Source organism: Mesoplodon mirus, assembly GCF_964341445.2.
Source record: "Mesoplodon mirus genome assembly, chromosome: 17".
Lineage (NCBI taxonomy): Eukaryota > Metazoa > Chordata > Mammalia > Artiodactyla > Ziphiidae > Mesoplodon > Mesoplodon mirus.
Genome location: NC_138993.1, coordinates 78423420 through 78433329, shown reverse-complemented (window position 1 = coordinate 78433329; position 9910 = coordinate 78423420).

Below are 9910 nucleotides of genomic sequence, written 5' to 3'. Positions count from 1 at the left end.
TACCGTCCTAAATACTTCAGACACACCGTTCCACTGACGACAGATGCCATCCACTGCTGTATGTACCACCAGAAAGAAAACCTCTGCCAGCAAAACCATGCCGTGCTCTGTAAGACGTATTCCATCTCCAGAGCTGTTACAGAGAGAGAGAGAGAGAGAGAGAGAGAGAGAGTGTGTGTGTGTGTAGGGGGCACGAGTGTGTCTTAGAATCTATGAAATGTGATGATCTCACTCAACCCTTAGAGGCAGGCAGTATCATTATCCCTGCTGAGGTGGAAGACGTGTCCAGAGTCGCAGAGCGACTTGGTGGTGGAGCTGCAGCACATGCCCCAGTGGGTCTGAGTCGTGTGGAACGTCGAGATGGAGTCACCTGTTCAGCTGAAGTTGTGGGTGTGAAAGGATGGGCAGCTTGGAGTGGCACTGACGTGGAGGCAGAAAGGGCACCGCTGCGTGGGGAGGTTAGGGAGACTGGAGGGCACATCCGGGCAGACGAAGATGATGAGGCAGAAAGGAGCTGTAAGATGGGAGAAAGAGTTGGAGCTGGCAGGGAGAGGGCACTGGTGTCAAATTGACATGTTTGTAGGTGGAAAACAATGAAAAATCAGCAATTTCATTCAACACACACAGAGTAGAGCTGAAAAGAGTCTGCATGAAAATTCGTGCGTAAAGACGTCCGTTTCCGCATCACTTATGACAGTGGAAAGTCTCAATTAATCTAGTGGCCTAATAAGAAGGAACTGATTGAGCAAATAAATGATGCCATTGTATTAGAACATGGGACAAGCCCACTAACTAATGTTCAAGAAAACACTTTACAGGCTACAGGTTATAAAAGGATTGAGCACTTCTGAAAAGAGCCGCCTTCATTACAATAATCATGGTCACTACATTAAAGGACTCTGATGGAGCCAGTGAGCACAGTCTGGGGTGTGTAGGGTGCAGGGCACAGAGGTTATTTACCTTGGAAAGAGGGGCTTTTAGGATTCGCGACTGTCTCTAAGCATTTGCAGGGCGATTTTAAAGACCGTGGCGGCCTGCCGGTCTCCACGTCCACAGAGAACTCTGCTTTGGGTAAAAACTCGGGGTTCTTAGAAGGCAGCAGCGGCGCCCTGGCTGGGAGTGTAACGAGCAGAAGCAGGATGCAGGACACGGGAGTACATGACCTTCTGCGCTCTTCCCAGATCCTGGGCCCAGGCGTCTGCCAGCAGAAAAATGAAACCCTATCCTGGAAAACCTCCTGGAAATGGAACTTTTGAGAACCGCCTGGCACAGGCCCTGGGGCACGGCCACTCCGCCAGGAAGCTGTGCTCCCCCACTTTCTAGCTGCCGCCCCGCCGCGTTCTGTGGCCGCTGGGCCTCAGTTTCCTCATCTGTAAATCAGGAACGCAGTAGCCTCTCCGTCTCTGGGTCACTGTGAGGATTAAAGAGTGCCGGCTTTAACAGGCTCATAGGGGCCCGTGTGGACTGGCAGCCCCTAGCCACAAGAGCTATTGCTCGGGTCCCGGTTGTGCTGTAGGTGGGGAACCAGCCCAGGTCTGGGTGAAACCTCGATTCACAGGCGGTCTGCAGTTCTCTCTGGAGAGGGCAGAGGCGCCTGGCTCTGGCTCGTGGGCAGAACCTGCTCGCCCTGCGCCCAGGCTCCAGGTCCACCCGGCTCTGGTGCCGCCTGTGGATGGGGGCCCCTGATCTCCTGTGCACGCAGGCGTCTCTGCCACAGGTCTGCAGCCCAGTCCTCATGCTGCAGGACCCCCTCCGCAGCAGCAGACGGTTGTCCCTGTCGATGACGGGCAGCCGGCCCTCCTCCAGCTGTGCAGACCCACGGGAGCTGTGCCTGGGCCACCCTGTGCACAGGTCTATCTGGAGGATCCCTTCAGCCCCACCCTTCCTGGGGTTTAGGCTGCGTCCTCACGCGCCAGCCAGCGCTGCCGCAGCAGCTTCCTGTGTGACGCCGTGGGCTCCTGTGTCTCTGAACTGGGACCCATTAGGATGGGGCCAAACTTCACATGCTCGGAGTGGAAGTAACAGTGAGGATGATGTGAGTCTTCGTGAAATTAGGTCATCCTCAAAAACTCTGGGCTGTGTCAGTGAAGTATAAAGGAAATCACTTTATATATATATATATATTTTTTTTTTTCTTTTTTTTTTTTTGCGGTACGCGGGCCTCTCACTGTTGTGGCCTCTCCCGTTGCGGAGCACAGGCTCCGGACGCGCAGGCCCAGCGGCCATGGCTCACGGGCCCAGCCGCTCCGCGGCATGTGGGATCCTCCCGGACCGGGGCACGAACCCGTGTCCCCTGCATCGGCAGGCGGACTCTCAACCACTGCGCCACCAGGGAAGCCCTCACTTTATATTTTAAGAGATAGATTTTATACTGTCCAGAAGAAGAGATTTGAGGCCAGAGGAATCAAAAGTCCTCTTGCTCTAGAGTTTAAATTGATTGATCTGTTGGTTTGCTTCTCTTTTGTCCTGCCCAGTTAGGCTGGCACCTGGCAGGCACATAAAGAGCACACGGCATTTTGCTTCTGGAGGCATGACCGTCAGTATTACCATGTGATTCTTACTCTCCTCAGATGGCTTAAACTTCAAGAAATAAATATTCTGAGGTGGGCACAAAATGGTCTGGTTTAAAGGAACGACGCTAATTAATTACTCTAGATCTGCACTGAATAAATTGCCACGCCTCCTGTTCCTGGGTTCCTGCCAGGTCAGCAGGGAGACTAGAGAAGATTTCTGGTGCAGTTACCACCCCTCCTTTCCAGATGAGACAGGCTTAATTGGTTGCTTAGAGGCATTTTATTTTTGATACGTGACTTGTTTCTTCCTTACGAGAAACCTGCCTTTTTCCTTTTCCTGGGTTTTAAGCTGACATCTTCGGTGTCATGTTAGTTAGCCGTTACAGTAACTGGAGTAGAACTGAAGGTTACCTCGAGCTTCCCGAGTTTCAGGCACAGGTGTCCACCGGCGGCCGGGCCTCCTGCACCTGTGCCGAGCAGGCGGTGTGGCCCAGGCACACTCTTACCAGGCAATTCACCTAGCTTTGATCGGGCAGCTCCTTGGCTGCAGGCACTGGGAACGTGTATAGATCGTCATTCATGGCACCAGAGATTTCAAGTTGGCCTGGGCAGAAAGTGCTGAATGAGGCTCAGGACTTGATTCAGAGCCCGAGCATCCCCTGGAGGCAACCAGGCAGCCCTCGGAAATGAGCGTACATGGTCATTTTCAAGTAGGTGCATGTGGAGGGAGATCTCATAAAGCATAACTGCCAGCTGACTTTCTGCTCTGCACTCTGTTGCCAAAGGGCTTTGAGACAGTGAATTATGTCCCTGAATCCATCTGACTCTAATTTCTGAGCCTCTGGCAGTATTTTCAGAATGAGCACCTTAGCCATCGATTAAGTGCAAAATGATCCATGCAGAGTTTCCTATCAGAAAATGTACAAATAAGGGAAGAATTTATATTGTAAAATGTGACGGACTAAATGCACAAGGGCTGTACATATTATTACTTCCAATAAGAAGGAACCCCCATATTCTAGACACTTGCTCACAAATCACCAGATGCTGATCTGGAAGCAGCAGCTCCCCCAGCTGCGTCTGTCCAACGTGACGGCTGAGCACCAGGCACCTGGGACCCAAACCCACAGAGCTGAGTGGTGAAGGAACAGGCACGTGCGCAGAGAGCCAGGAGCTGGCCGGAGGGTTTGGCTACCATGCTCAGGAACCAGCATTTGTGTCCTGAAGTAAGGGGGCCCCTGGAGAGCAGAGGCAAGGGAGAGGTCCTCTGCCGCTGCGTGCGGAGGGGGACAAGGCCTCACGCAGGCGCGGTCACCCAGGGCCGTGGGGACCAGGGGAGGTGAGACAGGCTCGGGGCGCGAGCCTGCTGGGGTGGGGGGAGGGGGAGGGGAGGGGTGGAGACGGCCCCAGGCTTACGTTAAGGAAACATCAATAGCAATTTCTGTTTTATTATTTATTGTTCTATCTTTGGCATGAATGGGTGTTGAGGTTCCGGGGCTGAGGCCTTGCTGAGACGCGGGGCTGGGGGAGGGGTCTGAACCTGCAGGTGCTGTGGGCACAGCACTCCTATAAGCTGCACCAAAGTCCCTTCCATCCCCAGGGGTTCTTGGCCAAGCAGGGAGGAGGTCCTCTGAAGAGCCGACCCCACGCTGATATGGAAGCAGAACCGGGGAGACATCAGGGGGTGAACCCTTCCCCACCGACGGCTCTCTGCCGAGTGCGCACGACGTGCTCTGGGTGACAGGACCAGACCACCGTCCTCCCAGCCTGGGGGACACAAACAAGAGAACCGAGCGAACGCTTTCCATCCACTACGCAGTGACGCGAAGCAGGAGAACAAGACGCAGAGTGAGAGGCCGTGTGCCGGTCCTTGTTCTCAGGGAGCCAGCGGGGAAGGTTCCAGAACCGGAGGTCGCAGGGAGGGCGGTGAGCCCAGGACGTGGCCAAGAGGCCCCACGGGGCTCCCATGGGGACACGGGTGCAGGGCCGCGTGAGGGGGCCCTGGGCCAGCCTTGCACCCAGGCGCACAGCACCCCGGGAGGAGCAGGAATCTTGGGTTCACTCCTGGGGGGCCCCTCCAGATCATCCCAGGGCACCCCGGTTCCCAGAACGGCCGCTTCTTCAGAGCATTTCTCAGCCTTGACAGCCAGCCAGCACCCTGCACTTGGATGGCTCTGCGAGGTCTCGGGGGCAGAAGACCGCCGGGCTGCTCGGGACCACAGAGCCACCTTCTCGAACGAGCTCCAAGTTTGCATCAGGTAAGTGGAAAGAATAACATGTGTCCCAACAGAGACAAAAGTCAGCTCGTCGTCCCCACTGGGGTGTGCTGTTTGGATAAGGGAAAGGGTCCCTGGGATCTCTTTGCCTTTTGGGTCATTTAGGAAAAGTTAAGTACTTTATAAACGTGCCACGTTTGAGAACGGATGGTCCTAAAACATAGCATTTGAAAACCAACCGTAGTCTGTTTAATGGAATTTTTATTGTATGGCAACATATGTGACCAATCTTTTAAGGAAATGTCATTTCAACTATTCCATCTCTGAAAAGAAAATTCGCCTTTGGCTTCCAGGGGAGCCCTGGCATCCGGGGTCCTGCTCTGCGCACCTGCTCCCTACTTTTCTCCTGAGATCCAGGTAGGCTTTCTCCCATGTGCCCTAAAGGCAGCCCCTGCCATGGGGAAGAGTCAGCCGGGGGGCTCTGGGCATCTCCCACAGCAGAGAGGAGCCCCCGGCCGTGCAGCCCTGGAGGGACTGTGTTTGCTGGGTCACATGACCATCATCATGGCTTCCAAGCTCGGGGGGAGGGCAAGAGAGCAGAGGGTGGCCTGTGCACTTGGCAGGAGCAGCTGAATGTCCTTCCCTCCAGTAGGCATTTTCTCAGAGATGCCATTTTGAGGAGCACCCCTCACCACCGCACACTCACGAATAAGGTAAAGAATTTCTCCCCCAGCTAACCGCTCCCCACCCCATCTTTTCCTCCTCTCCTCCCCCACATTATCCTCCCCTTCCTTAGCCCCTCCCTCTTCTGTCTTTGAATTTGATAATAATTTGGACAACTCCAAATATTTTTATTTGCAGCTTAGGTGGCAGATCTTCATCAAATTTTTTTGTTTGTTTTTATTTTTGGCTGCGTTGGGTCTTCGTTGCTGTGCACAGGCTTTTTCTAGTTGCGGTGAGCGGGGGCTACTCCTTGTTGCGGTGCGCGGGCTTCTCACTGCGGTGGCTTCTCTTGTTGCGGAGCACGGGCTCTAGACGCGCAGGTTTCAGTAGTTGTGGCTCGCGGGCTTAGCTACTCTGCGGCATGTGGGATCTTCCCGCACCAGGGAGCGAACCCATGTCCCCTGCATTGGCAGGCGGATTCTTAACCACTGCGCCACTAGGGAAGCCCCTTCGTTAAACTTTTTGGCAATGGACTTGAAGATTAGCCATAGAAAGCTTTAGCCGTTTTAGGCCATTCCTCTCTCCCTGGCTTTTTTCTGGTCGGGATGGGTTTTCCGTGAGACAAATGAAGTAAAGTGATGATAGCATATCTGTTGAGTCATTCATCTTTGTCAAAATCATGTGCATCATTTTGGAGATGACATGATTAGAGGAATTGGTTAATGACAAAGTAGCAGTATCGTTTTCAGAATTCTGGTCTTCATTACATTACAGAATCCATTACAAAAACTTTGCAGTGTGGAATTCGTGAATGGGAGCTCACTGTTCAGCTATGTGTAAGTAAAGTGTTGAAAAGGGGCATTTTATGAGGAATCGAGTTCTGCATATTAACACGACTCAGTGGCTGTCAGTCTGAGAGGGAATTAGCCAAGCTTAAGTTGAATCAGACTTGGGAAAAGCAAGATGAAAATAAAATCTGAATATGACTCTCCCGTGTCCTGCTCCAGGCACCTGAGCTACAACGTACTTAGCTGGTTCTAATGATCTTCGAAATTTTGGTAGAAGAATTTGCAGGTTGGTAAAAGTGTTGATAGGCTGAAAGTTAAAAAGTTATCTGAGTAGAATAAATTATTAAAAGAACTAATTTATTTTAGTTCAGGATTGTTCACAAGTATTAACTTTAGAAAACTATGCACATACAGTAGAAGATAGATGTAAGAATTACTGCCTAAAAAATACAGTCGGCACTTTAAGACGTAGGCTTCATTAAGATTTCTTAGCCTATAAAACCTGCACGTCACAGTCAGAGGAATTCTGTTAAAATAGTTAATTGTCTTTACCCAGTTATAGTCATTGATCAAGCCCAATATCTGCCATTAATGATGATGGAAAATGGGACTGATGTTGGTCACTGAGTCCCCAGCTGGGAATCTGAGACTTTTTGTTCAACCACGGGTCTGGGTCCACATAACTCTTGTCCTTCATTTCCTGAAGCCCGTTGGCCTCACAGGCTGAGAGATTTTTGACAACCTCAGCGTCCTGCCAGGTGCCTGGGGGTGGAGGCCACTCTGTCCAGTTTGCTCGAGGTCATGTGGACAGCCTGGGGATTGAGGACAAAGCAGAAACTGGACAGGGTAAAGGATGTTTGAGGGCTTTTGAATACGTGGTTTTGCTGCACACCACAGCAAATACTGGATGCGCCCGTCCAGCTGTGTGCTGACCGTCCACCTGGGCTTGCTCTCGACTGACCAGCAACTCGATTCACGTTTGCTGTTTGATTTGACTTGAAGGCGGGACCCAGGGCAGAGGACCTGGAAAAGGTAGATGTGCCCCCATGAACCAGAAAGGTCACCATCAAGCTACCTGGCCTGGCTCCCATGTGCCTGCCCACCCAGGCTCGAGCTAAGGTTTAGTTTTCAACAAGATCAGACAGAAAAGTCAGTTAGCCAGGAGCTCCTTGGGGTTTGTCCTGAGGAAAGACTCTGAAACACTGACAAGGATTTACACACATCAAAGAATTACTCATAAAAGTGGAAGAAGGCCTGGAGTTTAATTAGTAGCAAGAGACCATGTTAGCTTCCACTGATGTTCTTTTTCTGTCCAAGACCCAATCCGTGATACCACTTTGCATTTTGTGAACTTTTAAGCAGAGAATTGTTTTTATATGGTCCTAGGTTTGAACGTTTAATATTATACAGTTTCTACTTATGCTCTGCTGAAAATAAACACCAAAGCCTGATTTCAATTTGATTTTTCATATGACACCTGTGTGTTCGGCTCAGTCTTAATCAGTGTTTTGGCCCAATATTGACCTGAAAATTGAGTTTATTAATAATGCCTTGAAATGTTACCAAGTGATGCCATGACTGCGTGAAGCCCTTGCACGTGATTGGTTATGATGTGTACACGGGTCAAGCATTTGTGACATAATAAGTGCTCATTAAGTCCTTAACAGTCATAATTCTTTGCTTGGGTCCTATGACTATAACTGGTTTTTCTGTTCCTTTACCTCCCACAGGGGCAGTGAGAGTGACACAGAGCAACGGGCTTCATTCTTATTTCACAGGACAGACTAGTTTAAGGACAATCTCAAATTGCCTCAGACTCATTCACTTTTGGAGGGAAACTGGCCCACAGATGTTTGTTCTCAGAAATGATGAGGTGCCCCCAGTGGCCACTGATGAGTGCGGGTCACTGGGAGGCCGTGGTGAAGACACCGGGCTCCTACATCCAGTAAGGGGTTGCCTGTCCTCCCAGCACCGAGAACACCTGAAAACATGGATAGCGTCTTAAATGCACCAAGGAGCTGACTTAGGGGTCAGGAGTTTCGAGGCTACAGTCAAAGAAACCAGAGTCCTGAGACACGGGGAGCTCTTTCTGGGGGCACTCACGGTCCCCAAAATTGGGGTCTCTGCAAGTGAGAGACATGAGGAGCCCAATAGGAGACCACGGCTGCACCTTTGGGAAAAGGTGAATCAGAAACAATCTCCAGGACTTCCCTGGTGGCACAGTGGTTAAGAATCCGCCTGCCAGTGCAGGGGACACGGGTTCAATCCCTGGTCCAGGAAGATCCCACATGCCACAGAGCAACTAAGCCCGTGCGCCACAACTACTGAGCCTGCAAGCCACAACTACTGAAGCCCCGCGCCCTAGAGCCCATGCTTCGCAACAAGAGAAGCCACCACAATGAGAAGCCCGCGCACCGCAACAAAGAGTAGCCCCCGCTCGCCACAATTAGAGAAACCCCGTGCGCAACAACAAAGACCCAATGCAGCCAAAGAAGAAAAAAAGAAAGAAATAATCTCCAAAAGCAGCTGCCAGGTTCCTGCAGAGCAGGCCAGTGAGGGGGAGACCCTGCAGCCCAGCTCGAGTGCCTGGCAGCCAAACACCCTCACCTGGGGCACTGGCTGAAACAGCCCTGGACGGAGACATCCCAAGATGCCGAGAAAAAGCCATGGCCTCCCTCCAAGGCCCCGAACTTTCCCAGTGTCTCCAGGGCACGACCGTCTTACAAAGTGAAGCAATGTGAGTAGAACCAGCAGAAACCTCAGAACCAACTCCCAGAGATGACAGCTACCGAAATCATGAGACGATTATAGGACAACGGCACTTACTGCGTTTTAAGGGGAAAAAAGCCGAAATTGGAAATATCTGCAGGATACAGGAAACCACAAAACTTTTCAATACAGGAGGACCATTTACAAAATTTGCACAATTTGACCATATGCTGAGCTATAAAAATATCTCCACAAGTTTCAAAGGACCACGATCATACAGATAACATTAAAGTGAGATTGAGCTAAGAATTAGCGACAGAGATAGCTAGGAATCGCGTGTATTTGGATGAGCTCTAAGGTCAGGAACAGGGATGTTCCTGTGACCTTCGTGTGCTTTTAGGATAAACTGGATGTATTTGTTGGGTGTTTTGAAACCAAGGAATTTTAGTTGCCAGTAATTAGTGATGTTGGGCTTATTTGTAGCCTCAGTTATGCAACCACTTCTCAAGAATGTTAGTCCCAGAAAGATTCACTTAGGTCTGTTAACCCCACTCTGAAGATGGTCTTAGGGAGTTAATCCAGAAAAAAAGAAAAGCTAATATATACACAGACGACGAACTTCAGTGTCTCTAATTTTACTGCTAGCGGAGTGATGCGCCTGCAGTGTCCTCTGTGGGGGAAGGTCACCTGTGCACATCACATGATGGGATATAGTGCAGCCGTACTACTATGATTACAAAGATTGTAAACCCACTAAAGCAGACAGAAAATTGTTCCTCTTCCAGCGCATAGGAGTCAGGAGTGCTCACAGAGCCCAGAGGACGTCCTGGAAAGGTTGATTTGTTATAGGTGGGAATGAAGCGAGTCTTGATATTTAAAATGGATCTATCATATCGGTGTGAGTATTTAAAACACCTACTTGGGGTGCAGAGTGGGCCCTGATGACACCATCTGCAGCCCACCCAGCTCCCTAACCCCTGCTGTCGTCCACTGAGCCTGGAGAGTTCCAACCGCGGCCCCC